At 38.2% G+C, this 22,119-nt stretch overlaps 1 long non-coding RNA gene across 2 annotated transcripts in view; it reads left to right on the forward strand.

Moving 5' to 3' along the window:
* Positions 1-20,830, forward strand: part of LOC141550280 (uncharacterized) — a 62,559-nt gene extending 41,729 nt beyond the window's left edge. Inside the window, exons 1-3 of one of the 2 annotated variants that reach the window (XR_012484564.1) lie at positions 2,934-3,181; positions 14,116-14,866; positions 17,572-20,830. This is a non-coding gene — a long non-coding RNA (uncharacterized LOC141550280). Of the gene's footprint in view, positions 1-2,933; positions 3,182-14,115; positions 14,867-17,571 lie in introns of those variants that run through there. The other variant, XR_012484565.1, reaches the window with a different exon arrangement.
* The last annotated feature ends 1,289 nt before the right edge of the window (positions 20,831-22,119 follow it).

Raw genomic sequence — 22,119 nt, forward strand, 5'->3', positions numbered from 1 at the left:
ACCCAATCATTCTTTAAGATGAGATTGTTCATTTTCCAATTACTTTTTGGTCTATTTACCCCTAACTTTTTACTGAATGTAGCTTTTATTGCATTGTGATCTGAGAAGAAGGCATTTATTATTTCTGCCTTCCTACATTTAATTTTGAGATCTTTATGTCCTAATATATGGTCTATTTTTGTATAGGATCCATGAACTGCTGAGAAGAAAGTATATTCCTTTCTATTGCCATTCAGTTTTCTCCAAAGATCTATCATACCTAGTTTTTCTAATGTTCTATTTACTTTTTAAATGTCTTTCTTATTTGTTTTGTGGTTTGATTTGTCTAAATCTGAGAGTGCAAGGTTGAGATCTCCCACTATTATAGTTTTACTGTCTATTTCTTCTTGCAATTCTCTTACCTTTTCCTTTAGAAAGTTAGATGCTATACCACTTGGTGCATATATGTTTGGTATTTATATGGCTTCATTATTTATGCTACCTTTCAGCAGAATATAGTTTCCTTCCTTATCTTTTTTAACTATATCAACTTCTGCTTTTGCTTGATATGAGATAAGGATAGCTACCCCTGTTTTTTGGCTTTACCTGAAGCATAATAGGCTCTGTTCCAACCTTTTACCTTTACTCTGTATGTATCTCCCTGCTTTAAGTGTGTTTCCTGCAGACAACATATTGTAGGGTTCTGATTTTTGATCCAATCTGCTATCCGTCTCCGTTTGATGGGAGCGTTCATCCCATTCACATTTACAGTTAAAATTACTAATTCTGTATTTCCTGCCATCATATTATCCCCAGATTATGCTTTTTCCCTTGATCCCCCTGATCTCCCTCCCCAATATTTAATTTACAGACCCCCCTTGTGACGCGCAGCCCTCCCTTTTTTTAGTATCCCTCCCCCCTCCCTCGAAATCCCTTCACTTATTCTCCTTTTCCTTTTCTCTTTTCCTCTCCCCCTTTTAATGAGGTGAGAGAAAATTCTCTGAAAAACAAATATGTCAATTATTTACTCTTTGAGCCTCTTCTGATGAGAGTAAGATTCACACAATGATTCTCCCCCTCACTAAATTCCCTCAGATATGGTGTATTTTCTATGCCTCTTCCTGGGATGTAGTTTCCCTCTTTTTATCATTCCTTCCCCTTTTTCTGAAACGACCTCCTTCCCTTTACTACACCCCCCTTTTTTTCTTTTATATCAGTAAAATCAAATTATCCTTGAGTACTTTTTATATAACCACAACAGAGTTACAGTTCTCAAGGGTTCTGTGTACCTTTTTCTGTTTCTCTTCAGTCTTGTGGATGTAGATCAAATTTTTTGTTTAAGTCTGGTTTTTTTTCTTAGAAACATATAGAATTCCTCTATAAAAAGATGCTAAACTTAGCTTGGTTGCAGTCCTTGATCTTTTGCCTTACGGAATATCAGGTTCCAGGCCCTTCTATCTTTTAATGTGGAGGCAGCCAGATCTTGAGTGACCCTTATTGTGGCACCTTGGTATTTAAATTGTTTTTTTCTAGCTGCTTGCAAGATTTTCTCCTTTGTGTGGTAATTCTGCAGCTTAGCCATAATATTCCGTGGTGTTCTTTTTTTAGGGTCTATTTCAGAAGGAGTTCGATGAATTCTTTCCACATCTACTTTCCCTTCTGTTTCTATTATCTCTGGACAGTTCTCTTTGATAATTTCCTGAAAAATAGAATCTAGGCTCTTTTTTTGGTCATAGTTTTCTGGAAGTCCAATGATCCGCAGATTATCTCTCCTAGATCTATTTTCCAGGTCTATAGATTTTCCCAGTAAGTATTTGACGTTGTTCTCCAACTTCTCATTTTTTTTTGTTTTGTTTGACTGATTCTTGGGTTCTCTGTGAATCAATCATTTCTATTTGTTCCATCCTGACTTTTAAGGAGTTATTTTCTTCTTTCACAGTTTTTAGTTCTTTTTGTAAATGCCCAATTTCGTTTTTAAATGAATTATTTTGTTCTATTGAAATTTTTTCCATTTCCCTAATTATTTTTTGAGAATTATTTTCTTTTTCCAATTCAGAAATTCTATTTTCTTGAGACTTTTTTATCTTCTCCAATTCAGAAATCCTACTTTCCTGTGATTTTTTAACCTTTTCTAATTCACAAATTTTGTTTCCCTGCATCTCCTGTGAATTCTTTATTTTTTCCAACTCCAATTTCAGGACGTTGTTATTCTCTATCATAGCTTCCCTTTCCTTTCCCCATTTTTCTTCAAACTCTCTTTGCTTTTTAATAGTCTCTTCAAGGAGAGAGTTATGTGATGGGAGGCAGGAATCGTTCCCCTTTAGGTTGTTATCTGCTGACTCTCTGCTGTTAACTTCCTCGGGGTTGGATACCCACTCTTTCTCTGTGTAGAAGGAATCTATAGTTTTTCTTGCTTTTTTGCTCATACTTAAAAAATCTTTTGGGGTCTGTCCCTGGGGTAGGAAATTATTTATTTACTTCTTTACCAGCTTCCTCCCAGACTGGATGGATGCAGCAGCTCCTGCACCTGAGCTAAGAGAGAGCTCTGGGAGAGAGGTCCCCACCCCCTCCCTGGAGGTGCCTCACAGGTGACTAGCACTGCAGTGCTTTGAGGGCGCTGTGTTCTAGTGGCTTCCCTGAGGTTTGAGACCGAACAGTAAAGGCGACTCAAAGCCCAGCCTATGTGTCCCAGTGGGGCGTGGATGTCTGCAGCAGGTGACGTGAAAAGCCCCTCCACTCCAACTGGAAGTGTCTGCCAGAAACCGTGGTCCCTAGTTCAAAGGTTCCTCTTCTCTGGGACTACTGGAGCTGATTTCCACACCCTCCAGCTGAGCTAGGGAGTGTGTGTTGCCTTGGGCCGTATCCGCCCACTTCTCAATCTCTTAACTAATCTCAGGTGAAAGCTAGGGGCCACACCCCCCAGTGCCGAGATCTGCTGAGTCACCCCCAGGATCCGGGAAGATCTAATCTATCTTTGAATTTTTAAAGTAGTTTAGGTTTCTCTCCTGAACTGCTGTATTATAAGCAGAGAAGAGCTAACAGCCGGTGCCAGATTCCTTTATCTCAGTGGCTTCTCTGATCCCAGAGCCCTTCCCAGCGTGATCGGTGCAGTATGCTAGCACCCAGGTGTCTGTGCTGGCCTCTCTTCTTCTTCCCCTGGGAACTGACCTTTTCTGTTGAAACTCCAGATTCTCTTCAGCTGGTAAGTCGTGCTTCCAGTCCTTGTGGTATCTATCAGTCCAGTGCTATTTTTGAGGCTGATTTATCTAATTGGTTGTGAGGGAGTAAGGACATTCACAGAGTTGTGTGTATCTTCTCCACCATCTTGGCTCGGAATATTATTATATCTTAAGAAATTATAATAAACACGAGGAATTCAGAGAAATATAGAATGATTTGTATAACTGATCCAGAGTATAGTAAGCAAAACGAGAGGAACAAATATACACAATGACAACAACAATGTAAAGAAAATAGCAATAAAAGATTGCCAACTTGAAATTCAGATGGTTAATTCTGACTTCAGAGAACACATAGTGATACTTATTACCTGTGTGGCCATGGGGTTTCATCTTTCTCATCTTTAAAATGAGGGAAGTAAGGCTGTCCTCAAAGGTTGCTTCTAGCACCAAGTCTCTTTAATGATTAGCTCTAAGGACTCTTTTCTTTTGGTTTATGATATTTTTTCTCTTTTGATGTATGGATACCAAGCATTGATTGTCCTGTATGAGTAATTAGGTAGTAATCTCTTTCATGTTGGCACTATTTATTTTCTCTGATATGAATAAAGCTATTTATAATTTTAAAAAATCATGTCTCCCAAAGTTCCTTCTAGCACTAAATTTAGGATCTTATGATACTTTACAGAGAGGTGGGAGACTACAAATTGTGTTCACACAGGGAAGTTTATCAATTAAAGCAAAAGGCATCAATAAAAACATTTTAAAACCCTATATGATTTATATTCTAGCCAACCTTTGTTTTTTTAATTATTTTTGTTCTATGGCAACCACAAGGTTTTTTGATTGCTTTTTTTCATTATTATATTTATGCCATTTGTAACTTTTCTACTTTCCATTTTTTGCTTAAGCACCCCAAGAGATATCAGCTGAGTTTCCACTATGACTAGATAGGAGTAGCTTGCATAGTTTTGGTTTTGGTTTTAACTTTGCTATATCCAGCAGTTGTATTCTTCAAGAGTGTGAACTTCCATTATAAGGTCAAGTTCATGTTGAGGAAGCCCTTGGTGACAGAAAATAGTCTTAACTTTTAACAATCTGAAATTTGGATAAAAGGAGGTACCTTTTGCTGAGTCAACATGATTAAGCTTCCCTGTATCATCTTCCTTATCCAGGAAATCTTGAGGTCATTTTCCCTTTGTACTAGGGTTTCATTTAATGAATTTTGCCCAGAAATTGAGGCTCTAAGACTCAGAGGGAAACAGAGAAAACTTGGATAAGATACAAGGCAGAACAACAACAACAAAAAAAAATTATAGCAAAATCCCTGAGAAAAAGTTAATTGATCAATTGACTAATTAATTATGTAAAATATTGTCTCCAAGACAGGAAGAATAAAGGGAAATGGAACACGGAGTATAGGAAGCTATTTTAGAGCAGATCTTGACCAGCGCTATTCCACATCCACACAGGAGAAAGATGAAAGCTTAAATTAAAGCTGAAAAGGAATTAAATAAAATATGAGAAAAATTATTCTCATACTTGGTTTTAAATACCTGAATAAACATACCTGAATAACTGGATTGAATATTGAGAGAAATTATGTTTTTTTCTCCCTCAGGAAATCTTTCAAAGTGAGATAGATTTTTTCCCTTTTGAAAGTCATAGCTGAAAATAAGAGGTTATCCCATCTATACTCTTCATTTTACCTGTAATTGATAGGTTTTGGGGGCTCTTATACATTATGAACCAAGTTCGTCTTTGGGTTATCTTTCAGTAATACTCATTCTGGGTTTTTTTTTTTTTTTAGTCCCTTACTCAGAATGCTTCCTCTACTTGGAATCAAAATTTGATTTGTATGTCTCAATGTTCCTGGAACTACTCAGACTAATAAGATATTCACTATAGGATAAAGGATTTGAACTCACGTCCCCACCCATCAGGAAAATTTCCTTCCATTTTCTTTTCTCTGCTATACAGTTAGAAGGAGATAGGTTGCACAGTGGAAAGAATGCTAGGCTTGGAGGTAGGAAGACCTGAGTTCAAAATCTTCCTTATAATAGCTGTTCAAATCACTTAATTTCTCTTGCATTCAGTTTATTCATCCATATACTGAGGGGTTTGGATTTTATGGTCTTTAAGGCTCGTTTTTCCTTTTAATCTGTGAAGGGAGAGATATAAGCATTTATATAGCCCCTACTAAGTACCCTAAGCACTTTCCAGTATTATATCATTTGATTTTATCCTCACAATAAACCTGCAAGGTAGATGTTGCTATTTATCCTAATTTTATAAACAGAGGTTGGTTTGACCAGGGTCAACCTAGTTAGTAAATAATACTGGAGTGGTTTGCTACTTCTTTCTTCAGCTCATTTTGCAGATGAGAAAACGGAAGTGAACAGGGTCAAGTTACTTACCCAGAGTCACACAGCTAAAAATGTTTGAGGCTAAATTTGAACTCAGGGAGGTAAATCTTCCTGACTCCGGGCCCAGCACTCTATCTACTGCATCACCTAACAAACTTGAATTTCACTTGTATATGCCATTCCTGAGTCAGGAAAATATTCTATTATACCACCTTGCTGTCTCAATGATCCCTTTCTCTCCTTTGCATATAGTTTTGGTATGCAAGCCTCTTCTTACATCCAGATGGCAGAAGACAACTACTTTTCTTCTCTTATCAAGATTATGGGCTACTTTCTTCTTTCACCAAAGTTTCCCTATTTCTATATGCCTAGGGTGGCCATGATGCTACCTAAACTTTTCTCTGGATTCTCTTATGACCCAAATGTCTTTGTTAATATTTCTCTCAGAGTCTTTGAGTCTGTCAGTGTTCCCTGTGTAAGTCTGAGAATAGAGAAAGGTTTGGCATCTTAGGGCAATCTCACTGTACTGGTATCAGAAGAAACCATCAGGCAAGATGAAGAGAAAAAACATTACTGTGCCTCTTTTCTCATTGGAAAGGCAGTGGAGTATAAATATAAAAAGAGGTTGCCAGATATGGTCAATATATGATTCATTTTTCTTAACTGTTTTTGTTTTCTTTCAAGAGATTTATGAAGGGAATAGTCATTGGGGAGTGATATCAATATAAATAAACATACAGAAAACACATACATTTTTTATATAAAAGGTTCAAATCTTAGTTCTATTACTTACTACCTGTAAAACCATGGGCAAGTGCCTTTATCCCTCCAGAACTTGCTTTTCTCATCTATAAAAGGAGGCAAGAACACCAATTCAAAGCAGGAAGATCTGAGTTCAAATATGGCTTCAGATGAATACTACTTGTATAATCTTGGGAAAGTCACCTGACTTTTCTTTGCCTCAGTTTCCCCATCTGTCAAATGAGGATAGTAACAGCACTTACTTTCTAAGGTTTTTGTGAGGATCAAATGAAATAATATTTGTGAAGTGCTTAGCACTATGCTTAGAGCATAGAAAGTACTATATAAATGTTAGTTACTGTTGTTAAAGAGAAGCAATGACATCACAAGTCATCAGCCTCACTTTGTTCTTCAGAATCACTGGGGACCAATGATAAGACAAAAATGAAGATTATGGTGATGGCCCAGCATTTGTTAGTGTTAGTGTTAGAAGTTAGTGACCTTGGCCTGTCTAAATTAGGTCTTTCCCGGGCTTCAGTTTGTCTGAGGCAACATCCATTCATTCACTAAGGGCTAATTAAAGCAAAAGATGGCCCAATTTTCCATCACAAAATTATTAGTGTAGGAGGGGAAAACTCTAAGAATTTCTGGCCAGAGAATTTACTTATCATATAGGTTTTAATGGTCCTGTTATATAGTTTTTCCCCTTTTTTTCTGAAGCATTTGTTCTTTTTATCTGATTTTCCAGCCCCATAAGTTATGGGAGTAATTTAGGGGTTAGGGTTCAGTGGCTGACAATGAATTCAACTCTTTCAAATTTTAACTTGCCAGCCCTGATGCTCATTGAAACATTGAAGGGAAACAGATGAACAAGTGTATTCAAAAGGTTTTCTGGCAATTTTCTATTGTTATCAAAGTCGTGTTTTTCCTCCTTTGGCCACAGAAGAAAATATAGTTTAACCTGTAACCTATAGACATAGGTTAACCCTTGAGTAAGTGATCTTTGTTCCATTAGGTTTTCTGTACTTCCCATCTACAAAATCAAGATCTAGAACTATCATGTGTTTCCAAGAGAATGAAGCAAAGATAATGTTATACTCTACCCCACCCGAAATACTAATGTCTTCACCTTTTAGGTGCCTTTCATCTACTCTGTAACTACTTCATGTGCATATACTAATTTATATTTCATCTTCCCTGTTATAATGCATGTTCCTCGAAGATAGGAAGTGTCTTTTGCCTTTGCAACCCCAATACTTATTCTTCCTGGAAGTGCTAGACTTTTAGTCAGGAAGGCCTAAGTTAAAATTCTATCCCAGACAAACACTAGCTCTCTGACTCTGGACAAGCCACAACAAGAGAGGTTAACTCTTTTTTTGTTTCAGTTTCCTTGTCTGTAAATGGGAACAATAATAGTATTTATCTCAAAGAATTTTAATGAGAATCAAACTAAAGCATGCAATGTTTTGTAAACCTTAAAGCCATAGATAGATGTTATTGTTGTTTTTATTATTATTATATCAATGTGAAGATTCCTATATATTTTTGGATCATCAAATAATATATTTTGAGCTGGAAGGCACCTTGAAGGTCATCTAGTACAACCTCATATATTATAGAACAGGACACTTAGGCCCAGAGAGTTAAAATTACTTATACAAGATCACACAAGCATATTGAGTATGCTCTTACTTGTTCTCTCAAAGGGAGGGGTATCTGAAGGGATTTGAGATAATTTTTCTCCTTTGCTTATAATATCTGATTTGCTTAAAGGAGTCAAACCAGAGATAGCAGATGAAAGGAAAAGACTGAAAAGTACTAAGGTCTTTTACTTTAGTTTGGACTATGTAATTAATCAAAACTGTATGGTAAAGGACTAAAATCAGTTACATCTATGCATCCTTCAATGTCTCTCTCCAAAGTTCTTCTGTCACCTATCCTCAAAACACTTCAAGAAGCAGACTCCACAATTTCTCTCTGTGGTGAGATACAATTGGAAGCACTTTGTATTTATGCTAGTCCCTGTTATGTAATGATTAGGTGGCAAAATCATGATTTGAAAGCTGATCTTCTAAAATTCAATGTTCTTTCATGCTTCCTCTCAGGAGTCCAACATGTTTTAAATTGCTATGTACCTTAGCTTTTACTATGGAAATTGAACGTGGAAATTTCACATAAAAAAGAATCCCACATAGGAAATGCTATTTAATCTTAAAACTAGTTCACTGATTAGTTGTCATTTGGTTGTTCAGTCATGTCTGCCTTTTTTGTAACCCCATGAACTATACTGCTCATGGGATTTTCTGGGCAAAGATACTGACATTTCTTTCTCCAATCAATTAAGGCAAACAGAAGTTAAGTGATTTGCTCAAGAAAAAGAAGAACATATCTAAAGCCAGATTTAAACTCAGTTCTTCCTGACTCCAGCCCCAGTATTTTATTCACTGATTCATCTAGCTCCCTCCTTCTTCAGTTAGTAGGTACACAAATTTGTGGCTCAGGCCACAGTGCAAATTCTAGACTAGGGAGAGCCTAGATTTTCTGCTTTGATTCAGAGTATGCCAAATATAATTGATTTTTCTCCAGTAGCTAAATGACTGGGCATGGGGAATGGGGAGTGAAGTTGAAGTGGAGTGACACCCCTCTGGACCAGGAAAAACATAATCTTGAATCTCTGTAGTTAGAAGTTTGTTACTAGCTCTTCACACCCTAATATAGATGATATTTTTATACCCCCAGATGTGCTGCCCTAAAAAAAATAAATAAATAACTTAAGACCTTGACAACTTGATAAACATAAAGAAATCCTGTCTTATTGTCTGTCTGGGAATGGCAACCTTAGTGTGACAATCTTTGCCTCCTGTCTAGGATGAAATTTCTTTAGTATGACAAATGTATTAGGGATTTTTTATGTTTCTTTCTATAAATATGTGTCTCTGAAATAGCTTGATACTGACTTCTCTATTCTGGTAGGATTCAGTCGCTAGCTAGCAATAAACACTCTTAAATTCACATTATTTTGGCTCTCCTGTATTTTCTCTCCTCTGAATACTTCATTTGGAGGCCCCAGCGAGATAGCCTTTGGCTCTGTTTCAACAGCCAATCCCTTTCCCTTGAGGGCAAAGGGGGTTACCATCTCTAGGGGGTGACCACTGAGATGATGTTCCTTGGCCTCGGACCTCCACTTTTGTGGACTGGGTGAGGAGACATAAATTTGACTCAATTGGCTTCAAGCATTCTGGGAACCGGTTCAATTTCAAGTGAGAATTCAGGGATAGTAGGTGGTTACAATGGACACAGCAATAGTAATGCCTACTGGCCTCCACAAGATACCTGTCAGAGTGCCCTGGCTGGTTGGTTGTATGTTGTGTTTTAGAATTGTTTGTCTACTATCTCTTTGTGTTTAAGTGTACTTGTGTCTATCTGGTTCTGTGTGCTAGTGGCGCAATTCTGGTTCTGAGTGCCTTTTTGCACTATCTGGTTCTCTGGGCATTCTCTGTGAAGGCAAGGAAATGCACTAAACAGGGGTTTGGAAGCCTAAAAAGCTTCATTTGAATTCTGAGAGGTGGAGACTCTCAGCTGCAACAAGTTCCCTCAGGGCTATTCTAAAGTTTTTGGAAAGCCTCTAGTCTGTATATGTTAAATGTTTTGTTTTATGTTGTAATTGTGTCGTCTATGTCTGTGTGATTTGTGTCCTATGTTTGTGATTTTTCTGTCTGTTGTGTTGATTTAAAGAGCTCTGTAAATTTTAAGAACAATGATTAAGAAATTTGGCATTTGGTTATTTCAATGTGCTTAGTATAAAAATTTTGTTGTGATTTTAAACTTTTAATTTTAAACTGGCAGGGAAGTTTTCCCCTGAAAAGCAGGTTTTCAAAGCCTGATAGAGAGGAGTAACACCAATAAAACCTTATCTGCTTGACACTGCCTGGGAAAAAGAAGTTTATGCTAGTGTCCTTGAAACACTCAGGCAGAAGGAAGAAAAACTTTAAAAAAATAACTATTTGGTTTGCTTCTGAAACATTGTGTAATTTGTTAACTTTAAGTTATGTTTTGCTGGACATGTGGGTTTTATGGAGTTATTTACGTTTTCACTGTATTGTTAATCTTAAAACTTTTGAAGGGAAAAGGAAAGAATAATTATGGTGATTTATGAAAGTGTGATTTGTAAGAGCAGTTGTAGTTTTGAAGGGTTGTAGGAGTAAGGAAAGAGAAGAGGTGGGGGAAAGAGAAGCGGGAGAAGATCTTTTGTCTTCAAAGGTAAAGATTCAACTCACTCACCACCACCCCCACACTGCTTCTGCTATCAATGGAGCACCTAGTTAGAAGGGTTGTTAGAAGTTGTTTAAAGTATGTAGCTGAGGGAAAGAGAAGAGTTAAGTAGGAAGAGAAAAAGGAAAGTTTTAATGGAAGGATTTCTGTGTGGGGAAACTTGAGGGGGGACAGGAGGGAATCTTTTGTGCAGATTTAGATCGCCTTACTTTACCCCTTCTTCCCCTCTCCCCCCTCCACTAACTGTGTTCCAGCCTTTTTTTAAAATCAAATCTCAGCCCCCTGGTTCTCAGCTGACAGGAGCAAACTGTGATTGTAAGGAGACAGGCCTACATTTGTTTTATTTATTTATTTTTAAGATACATAATGGTTTCCTTGGTTACAAAAGATGGTCATGCATATGATTTATAATTTGGTAGAGTTATTTTTAAAAGTTTAATTGATATTTTAAAGAATCTTTAAGATTTTTTTATGTGGTGTTAGGATATTCTGTATAGGATATTCTATATAAGTTTTAATTGATTGTATTGATTGTATCCTGAGGTTATTCCCATTAAAGGGCTTCTGAAAATAATAGTTTTTTTCTTTGTCCTTTTGAAAATGTTTCTGTTATGGGCAGTATGTAATTTGGAATTTTTTTATGCATTGGTTATTTTAAAGCAAAATTATTTATATAATATTTGACTTAATGAAACTGCCTACTTAGATAGGAAAGATGACTTGTGAACTTACTGAGACAAATTTCTTACTGTTATCAATATAATGTCATGGTAAATACCTGTTTGGGATTTATCTGAAACTTTGTTTAATGGAACTTGTTATTGGAGATAAAATTTTTTGGACTTGTAATTAATATTTATAGGAAGTTTTAAAGCGCCACCCTCTGATGATTAGTGGGACAATTGCCTGGAGTATAACTGGGTTAAGGTTACTTTATCCTGTGTCCTGTATGTGCTGAAGAATCACTTTTTATATTATGGTATAATCATATTCCTGCATTTTTTTCCTCCTGCGTCTAATAGGAGCCAATGGTCAATAGACTTTGTTATTGCAATTCAATTATGTTATACCTTGCTGTTTCCAATCTGGTTATATGTAATCATTATATCCTAAATACTTAGGCAAATGAGTGTTTAGCCTGGTCATCTATCTGTTACTAGATATTTGTGTCTGTAGATATTCAGGTTTTTAAAGGTTTCTAAATGATAAGAGGACAATTAACAGTGGTCTGTGACCTCACTGTTGTTTTTATTGGGATTATAGCTGACAGCTGTTCTCTTATCCTGTGAGACAAGCATGTTTCTTTACATGGGAAGCTTCTGGCCACTCTATTTTGGCCTCCCCACATCTCACAGCAGTCCTTGTAGATCAGTCTTTCTATCTCAGGCTGTCTTCGCCCCTTATCAGAATGAAGCAGTTTTGAATGAATGTCCCCTGCCCCTGATAGACTGATATGGGAATTGGAAAATGGTTGATGATTGACTATTAAATCCTGAATGGGTCATTTATTATTGTATGTTTAAGATTGGGATGGAAATTGTTAAAATTGTGTAATTCTTGCTGTTATGTGTGAGTGATTTTTAGGAAACTCTACTGTGAAATGTATAGCAATTCACTCTTGGGATTTATATGTGGATGTTTATTTGACAATTTAGTTGCTTTTTTGAATGATTCCATTTGCCTGAAACAAAAAGGGGGGGAAGAGGTAGGAAATTGGGGAAACTGGTGGATTTTTCTCAAAAATACCTGGAAGAATGGGAATCCCTAGTTTCCTGTTCACTTTGCCCTAGATACTTCTTCCCCACCCCCTATCTCACTAATTCAGATTGAATTGGAAGTCCTTTAAGCAGTCCTTTTTCATTTTTAGTCCTTCCTTAAACGTACTGGGATATGACTGCTGGTTATGTTTTAACTTTGAAATCCCTTATTCTGTTGGAATTCTGTTGGCAGACTTAGTTTTGGGAACTTTTTTGAGCCAACCAGCAATCAGGCATCTTGGGACTTGGCAGTCTCCAGGCCTATAACCCCAGTTTCTTAATTAGTATTTCAGCATTTTCAAAGGACATTGCAGTTTTGAGATAAGACTGCTAAAATTTTGGAGTTTGCCTGCCTTGATGGTCTAACTGTGCATACTCTGATTGCTCCGCTCAGAAATCTGTATTTTCCTGTATCCTAGTAGGAGCTCTGTCTGTTCCTCTGGGTGGAGATAGGTGGAGCTACTCCAAGCCTCACCCTTCTCCCTTGGAGTGAGTTGCCTCTCTGAATGGGCAGCCCTGCTACTCCCTGTATAAGCAGAGGCTGAATTAAGTGTACAAATGACTGCAGACCACTTAATTCACAATGAACTGTCCATCTCAAACTGGATTCTCTGGCTGAGATGGTGCTCCAAATGCAGAGGACCTGACATGCTACAACAGGGAGCCTTTGTACTGCTGATAACTCTGGAATTGTCAGGGAGAGACTTGCCCTTGCCATACAAGTCCTTGCATTTTTCTACTTCTATTTTGGTTTATTTGCCTCAAATAGGTTTGGTCAACAAGGTATCTAGAGGAAGGTAATTTATTAGTTTGAACTGTTGTGCCACAGTTCCCTTTAATGGTCCTGCCCCAGTTTCTCTAAATGGCCCTACCTAAGTTTCCCTGAATTGTCCTGCCTCAGTTCCCTTGTTTGCAAACCCCGTTCATGTTCATTAGGACTGATATAACTTAGGGCTAGTTACTCTACGGTTATAAATTGTAAATGTGCCAACTCTAGAGAAGGGGGAGTTCAACAAAACCTATGGGCAACCAGCCCTCCTACAAACCTCAAGATTCTCCTGGTCTGGCTGATGGCCAGGGTTGGGGGTACACTCCAGAAGGACGTGTGATTCTTCCAAAAGCCTTGTGCTATCCTTTCGTTTCAAAACTACACTCTCTAACTCACTTAAGGGGGACTCACTTATATGATCTGCTTTCCTGTTTCTTTTTCTCGCCTGGAATGAAATCCTTCACTGAGACTGCTATCTGCTGATGCCTGGCCTATACCAAAGTGAACCTTGCCCATCCCCCCACTGTGCTTGCTCTGCGCCCCCAGGGACTCACACCCAGCAAACACTGGGGAGTCAATTTCATGGCCATGGAAACCCAGGTTCACAGACATCGTTTATCTTTTGCTTTTTGTTGACACCTTCTCAGGTTGGCCGAAGCCTTTCCTGTAAAATCCCAATCTGCTTTGGTCATAATCAAGAAACTTGTGACTTAAATTATCTCCTGATTTATACTCCCTTTCTCCCTGGGGTCTGACAATGGCCTGGCTTTTGTTTCTAATGTTGTTTAGCCCCTAGCACAGGCCCTCAGGTTCAAGTAGCGCCTTCACTGTGCCTATGGACCACAGAGTTCGGATCAGGTAGAAGGCATGAACAAGATACTAAAGGAGCACATTTCTAAGTTATGGTTAGGAACTGGCAAGACCTGGTAGTTCTAAGTTATGGTTAGGAACTGGCAAGACCTGGGTAGGAGCCTATTCTGTGCTCCATCCCCATCCTTCCCTGAATGGGGCAGGACAACTCTTATGATGTTGCTAATGATTCCCTTTTCAAGTCCCTACAGGCTCTCCAGGAGATCCAGGCAGTGGTCAGAGCTCTATATCAGGCCTCTGCCCAGTCTCCCCCACCCCAGCGTGCTGGACCAGGCCTCCAACTTTATGATTGGATCCTGACCAGAAAATTTCCTCATGGCTCTGCATTTGAACTCTGCTGGACCAGCCCACACCAGGTCATCCTCTCCAATCCCTCAGCAGTGAAGGTGGTCAACTGTAAGGCTTGGATCCATTGTTTGCATATGAAGCCTTGCCCTGCTCCTGAAGTGCCTACAGGACCTGACCCTTGAAGATGATGTTTTCATATCTTACCCTGTTTTATGGCCTGATCCTCCCTCTTGCTTCCCCCACCCTCTTGGGGAAGCCTAGCCACTATTCTTTCCATAGATATGTGTGGAACCTAATAAAAACTACTGGGGGGGAGATGGAGGCCCAAAATGAGATTTATGGGCAGCCATGGTTCTATTTGGACTTATGCCAGCTCTTGGGGAGCTCTTGGAATTTTCCCCTTTCCTGCTGACATTGTTGTACAGCACTCATGAAAAAAACAGTCCCTCTAAGATGAGGGAAGGGAGTGTGGGAACACAGTCCTACCCTCATATGGATGTGGGTTCTTGAGCATGGATAAAGGATTGGGGAAAAACCAGTGCTGTATGTGCCCAGTGGATGGACCACCTAAGTTTCAGGGGATGGGCCAATACTACTGTGGAACATGGGGCTATGAGCCCATAGAAGATTGACTCTCTGAGGGAGGTAAGGACTCCTACATTAAGGAACAAAGGTTAGCACCATCACAACAATGCCAGAAGGAAGGCACCTGTAATCCCATTGTAGTCACAATGAAAGGATGGTGTAATGAGGCCTGGCTCAAGGTTCTGCCCCCTCCTCCAGTATCCTCAGCTCAACTGTACTTTTCCTTTCCCACTTGGCAGTCTAAAGGATATTAACACCAGTCCCATAGGATATACATTTCTTTTTCCTTTTTCTTTTCTTTTCTTTTTCTTTTTCTTTCTTTCTTTCTTTTTTTTTTTTTTGGTGGAAGCAATTGGAGTTAAGTGACTTGCTCAGGATCACACAACTAGAATGTGTTAAGTGTCTGAGACCAGATTTGAATTCAGGTCTCCCTGACTTTGAGGCTAGTGCTGTATGCACTGCACCAACTAGCTGCCCTGAATGTAAATTTCTTAGGGCATGGCCTGTTTTAGTTTTATTTCTCTGGTACCCAGAATAATTTTATTTGGATTAGATCTATGATTTCATCAATGTTGTGAGTTCTCATTGAGGAACTCCATCTTTAGATATAGAAAGATACTTTCTCTGCAAATTATAGTCCAAAGTACCTATAATATTGAGAGGACTTTCTGAGCTGCCACATATATATTGCCAATATATTTCAGAGACAGGATGTGTTTTCCCTATTCAAAAACCATCTCTTTATTGAGCATACCTGTGACACCTTCTCTATATCCATCTATAGATGGATTTACATGTGAATTCTACCAAACATTTAAAGAACAATTAACTCCAATGCTATATAAACTATTTGAAAAAATAGGGATTGAAAGAGTCCTATCAGCAGACCTGAGGGAGGGAGGATGTGATCTCAGCCATTTCTGCGGGGAGAACTTTACCACAGTGTGGCTACTTTGCCCTGGCAGCAAACCAGTAAATCAGAGAAGCTATAAACTTGTACACCAACAAAAATATCCCTACAACCTGAATGTTGACTTAGAAAACCACAAATGAACATTATCTATACCGTAGTATATTCTTGTTTATCTTGTCAAACATTTCTCAGTTATATTTTAATCTGTTCAGGCCCGTTCAGAAGTTACAGGGGAACTACATGAGTTGGATACCTCTATAGTATACCACCCTGCCTTTTGATGCTTTTTCCATAAAGTAGTAATTTTCAAAATGCCTACTTGTTGAATTAATTAATAAATGCTTTGTACTGGCATAATGCAAAGTGAGACAGTTTGTCAACAGGTTATATTCATTTGGAACTGTTCTGACAAATCTGGGAGGGAGGAAGAGAAATCCAACAGGAAAGATAACAATTAATAGAAGCCATAAGGAATGAGCCACTTCTTAAGAGGAAGAAGGGACTGAGCTTTTGCTATGCCATAAAGAATACAGCTGGTAGAGGAATGCTCTCTTGAGCTTCTAATGGAGATATTACCCATAATGGGAATTAAGAAACCATAAAGAAAACAATTCAGGGGAACCAATATTTTTTGAAGCAGAGAACAGAGCAACTTCCAGATAAGTAACTGAAGTTAACTAAGAACAAGGCCCAACTCAGAATGGCAAAGGAGCTTCCTAGATGCCTCTCTTTTTGTTTATTCCAGGTTTGTGTTTATAGGTTAATCTCTAAAGGATATTACTACTCTTTTCAATGATTAATGAATGAATAGCTAATAAGGCCTGTTTCATTTAATTGTCCAAAGGCCAGTTGGTTCCACGGTGAATAAAGCCTTGAAATGTGTAGTTAGCAAGGGCTTGTCCGGAAAGTCACTATATCCCAGGGAGCTGGCAAGGAAAACCGTAGCAGAAGTGGGATCTGAGCTCCATAAGCGTGAGGATGCAGAGAGGTAGTCTCACAGCTTTTTGCTGCTTCACCTTCTTGACTGTATTCCTGATCATCTGTCAGGGGGCCTTCTTCATATCCATGGGCTCAGGCCCTAACTGCAGGGGGAAATTGATCCTGGCCTACTGTCTTTTGCCTCTGGGGTTCCTGATCTCTTGAGTGGCATTTTTGGTAGCACCTACCATCAAGCAAGCCAAAGCAAGAGCATCTTCAATAGAGTGCTCAGACAGCACCTAGGGCCCAGGGAGTTGCAAATTCCTACTGTAGACAGGTATGTAGCTTGGATGCCACAAGTACTGCTGATGGCAACAGACTGGGACAACAAAGCCAGATAGTTGACTTAAAGTCAAATGCAGAGAGAGAGAGACTGAACCTCAGATTTAAATTTTATCAGAAACTCCAAGGTAAGGAAATTCTCTCCATCAATGAAGGTTGGCACCTTTTCTGCAATTTACAGTCTTAGAAATTTCCATTATGTAGAAAGAAGTTTGCCCAGAGTCACATATCCAATGCATGTCAAAGGCATGTCTTCCTGATTCCAAAGTCTACCTCTCTATTCACCATGACAAGTTACCTTTAAATTACAGTGTTACACTTCCATATGTTCCTCCAGGGACAAAAAATTTCATTACTTAGGGAATTCATGTTAGACTATGAACCCCTCAAATAGGGAAAACTATGATCTGAAGAAGTTTATCTTAGAAAGGACTTTCCCCTAGTGTTTTAATGTCCTCCCATTAATATCTATCATTCTTCTTATGTCATAAGAATAACTGACCTTTCTTTTTAAAATTTTAACTGACTTTTCTTTCAAAGGTTTACAAAGTATTTTTCATGTTATCTCATTTGATTCTCATAACTCTCCTAGAAGCTGAATGCTTCTGGGATTCTTATCTTCTTTTTACAGGTGGGGAAACTAAGGCTCTAGACAGATTCATAGACCAAGAATTGAAAGGGACTTCCAAGGCCATCTAAGCCAAATTCTTCTTTTCATGGAGGAAGAAGATAAGCCAAGAACAGTTAAATAACTTTTCCAAGATCATACACACAAACAAGAAATATCAGAAGTGAGGTCTGTACCTCGGTTTTCTGAACTCAGAAGCAGAAGTAGCTTCTCTCCCCTCAAAGATTTGTCTAGTATTCCAGAGGAAGTAATTGTCAGATAACAAATTTGAAGCTTGGTCTTCCTGACCCCTAAGGTTCACGCCATCTCCATTAAACCATGTTGTCTCTTATTCTCCATGTTTTGTTTGCTTGGAAGCTCTAAAAGATGAACAAAGTAAAAAATTCAAAGGACTGAATCTCTTTTGGAGGCATTTCAAATATTTGATGTCTGGCTCGGGGGTTGGGAGGAGTACAGATATTTTGATGCTGGGTATCCATTCTCCCACCCAAATCACATCATCAAGAGAAGTGTTGTTTGTGTACATGAATGAGTCTAGTCGAGCCTCCCCAAAAGGAGTCATAGATCCTATTCCTCAAGGAAAAAAATGTCCTAATTATAGGCATCTTGGCAAACTCAAGCAGGCTTAGTTATTCAGGCTGTGCTCCAATTGGAGATCTGCCCTTCTTTCCATCAAGGGTAAGAGAGGGTAATGATTTTCAGTACTTTATATAGGTGACCCTGAGTCCTGGGTATATTTACACCCAGAAAGAAATAGTCTGAGTTATTTCTGAATGACGACTGAGAAGAATGCCGTTCAGTAGACAGCTCCTTCAGCTACTTGGCCTTGCCCTGATAATATTTGGAGAGGGGTTTTTGGTTACAAATAACAGTTCCAGCTCTGTTGTGGTTACAAGGCCACACTTATTGTAGGTCCTTTCATGGATAGATCTATAAATACAAATCTGAGCAAAGCTCTCATCGCTCTTGCCCCACCTCTTTCTCATTCATGACAGAGAAGTCAAAATTTATTGCTGAGGAAAATTGGAAGTAGAGAGATAAGATAAAAAAAAATAGCTTCAAAAGATTTTTTTATGATCTTTCAAACTTATCACACTTTTTATCACACCATGCATTTTCCATATTCAATTTTGTAGTATAGCTATGGGTGCATGATAAGTGACTTGACTAAGGTAGAAATTATCTTTTTTTTTTTAATGTATCGCTTGCAAAGGGCCTTGAATATAGTAGATGTTTGATGAAGATATTGTCAATGAATAAAGAAATAAATGAATGAGTGAATGAAACAAACATCAGGAAATTACCTTTTTTTTGCCAATGAAAAAGCAAATTACATGTGTTTCTAGCCATAAACATGCTGCCATTTGCAGAAGACTATTGGGACACTTGCCTTGAAAAAGATCTTAGATAGCTTTTGTCTATATGGTTTTGTAAAATTAAGTGATTATGATTATTACTACAAGGTTAGTCATTAGATAATTTTCTTCAGTCATAGCAACCCATCAATGGACAATAACTTAGTCCTATGCAGTTCCTTTCACGTCTGCTGAATCACACAGGTCTTGAGCCATGTGCAAAAATTAATTGAACTGTTAGTAATCTTAAAAAATGATCCTTGTCCAGCAAATTGCACGTTAACACAGTTTTGGCCTTGGGGAACTTCTTATAACCAGGAGAGGACCTGTTTGTTAAAGTTACAGAAAAAAAGAGACAAGATGAAAAGATATATTGATTATATTATAGAATTATTCAAGTACTTCAAGTTAAGGACTTTGAAAAAAATGGGAAGTGGCTGATACAGAGTATGGATACTCAATCTTTCATCTTGCACTCAATATGTATTAATGGTGAAGGTGTGGACCAATTGGTTTCATGGGTTAGAGCAGGGGTCCATAAGCCATATCCCATGGGCTGATTTTGGGCTCTGAACCATATTTTGGAAATTCCTGGGTTGAAGCATTGTTAATATCAGAGATTGTTTGGAATGGTATTATAATCCCAGATTTATTCTCTGAATGGTGTAATTACTCTGAACAGAAAGGAATTGTTTCAATTTGCTACCATGAAAACAGAGGGACTGGGTTCAAATTCCAACTGAGATACTTACTATTTGTGTAACTTTAGAGGAGATGCTTAACTTCTTAGACTTCAGTCTCCTTATCTAGAATATGAAAAGGTTGGACTAGAGAGTTTCCAAAGCTCATTCTAACTCTATATCTTTGACTCTATGAACCAAAAATTTAATCTTGATAGGCATTTAAAGAGGATATATCCCTGATGGAATGTGGGAACTAGCAAGATGATATGGCTGGGTCAGTAGCACCATCTTAAACCAAATCACATAGTATACTGAGAGCAGCCTACAATTCATGAATAACACTGAAAGTGACAGAGATATCCCATCATCCTATGAAGTTTCAGTGAGAGGCATGTTGGTGGCAGAGATGGTTGCTGTAGTAGCAATAGGAGGAAGAGGAGGAGGAGAGGCAGCAGGGGAACAAGGCCAAGAATGCCTCAGACATTAAGAGTGTACCATGAGTCAGCTGCTAGTAATAAAAATTGTCAAGAGATTTTGGAAGGAAAAACCATTTCAGTTATCCCAAGTTAGAGTTAGTAAAGAAAAGATGCCACATATAAAAATATAATTGTACTTGAAAGGACATGCGAGAGCATTCATACAATCCCATGGCATGGTCGATGTTTTGGTGACAGGACTGGATATAGTCATTTAAGAGGCTGCCCAAGAACTGAAAATGAAGGGACTAACTTTTAGCTTATAAAAGAGACACCTAGGGAAAGAGCAATCCCAAGAATTGCTTGCATCTTGTAGCCAAGTCCATACAAAGCTATACAAATATTATTTTGTTATTCATCTTAAGAAAAATGAAAATTCATGAACTGATGCTGAGTGAAATGAGCAGAACCAGGAGATCATTATACACTTCAACAATGATACTGTATGAAGATATATTCTGATGGAAGTGGATATCTTCAACAAAGAGAAGATCTAATTCAATTCCAATTGATCAATGATGGACAGAATCAGCTACACCCAGGGAAGGAACACTGGGAAATGAGTGTAAACTGTTTGCATTTTTGTTTTTCTTCCCAGGTTATTTTTACCTTCTGAATCCAATTCTTCCTGTGCAACAAGAAATTCGGTTCTGTACACATATATTGTATCTAGGATATAGTATAACACATTTAATATATATGGGACTGCCTGCCATTTAGGGGAGGGGGTGGAGGGAAGGAGGGGAAAATTCAGAATAGAAGTGAGTGCAAGGGATAATGTTGTAAAAAATTACCCAGGTATACGTACTGTCAAAAAAGTTATAATTATAAAATTAATTTTAAAAATGTAAAATAAAAAAAATTAAAATTAAAATTAAAATGAACCAGTAAAGACCTCAATTGTGACTCTACTACTTCAAGAGAGAAAGAGGATAGGAAATGCATTGTTGTTATTTCCCCCCTGGATGAGAACTGTTATACTGAGTTTAATAGTTTACCACTCATCAGAAAAACCCAATTTCACTAATGCCATGCTAGTAACAAGTCCCACTGGGCTATTGTGATCCATTCCTTTTTAGGATTTGATGTGATTCCAAGTCCTGTAAATATTTAAAAACGACAAAGATATTATTGGACATTTCTTCCTATGAAGAACAAATAATATAGTTCCTGGAGGAATAAGAAATCAAGTACCATTTGTTGCTGAGTTTCTAAAGCCTCTCAGAGATAGAAAGACAATACTCAATGTTTTTTGCTGCTTTGGTTCATTCCCATAAGAAGATACTTCAAGAGGCATTGCTATTACTTCCTCTTTTTCTTCACTAATGATTTCCCTAGGATGTTGTGCCACAGTTCCTTTTATTGTCCTGACTCAGTTTCCCTAATTGTCCAGACTCAGTTTTCCTAAATTGTTCTGCCTTGGTTTCCCTGCATTATTCTGCCTCAGTTCCTAACTGTTCTGCAACACTATCCCTTCTGCAACACTATCCCTCCTTCCTTATTATGATGATCTAGATAAGGAGAAAGACCTTCTATCTTAGACATTTAGACCCTAGCCCTTCCCTACTTATCATAATGCCTCCCCCCACCCTGTCAGAACCAGATTGATAGTCCCTTCCTGCTCTCAGTGCTCTGACTCTGCCCCTGCCTACAGGTCTACCCCTGTAGCTGAGCCATGTGTATATATATGTCATTGAGAACTCACATTGTTTGATAGATTCTTGGAGGTGATAGTCTCATTCAGCCCTAGACCAAAACATGAATCCATTTGGTCCCAGAAAATCTCTCCATTTCAAATAAAATATTAAAACTCTCTAATCTCTGTCTTGACTCAGTTTCTCCAACATTACAAGAAGTAGACAAAATGAAACTATTTCCCTTAAAAGACCTTCTCATCTTGGCTACAACATTTTCAGCTTTATACATTATTCACTTTCTGGTATCCTTTGGTCCATTCAAATTAGTCTTCTTGTTCCTCATACATGGCTCTCTATGCCT

This window comes from Sminthopsis crassicaudata, chromosome 1, assembly GCF_048593235.1.
Source record: "Sminthopsis crassicaudata isolate SCR6 chromosome 1, ASM4859323v1, whole genome shotgun sequence".
Taxonomy (NCBI): domain Eukaryota; kingdom Metazoa; phylum Chordata; class Mammalia; order Dasyuromorphia; family Dasyuridae; genus Sminthopsis; species Sminthopsis crassicaudata.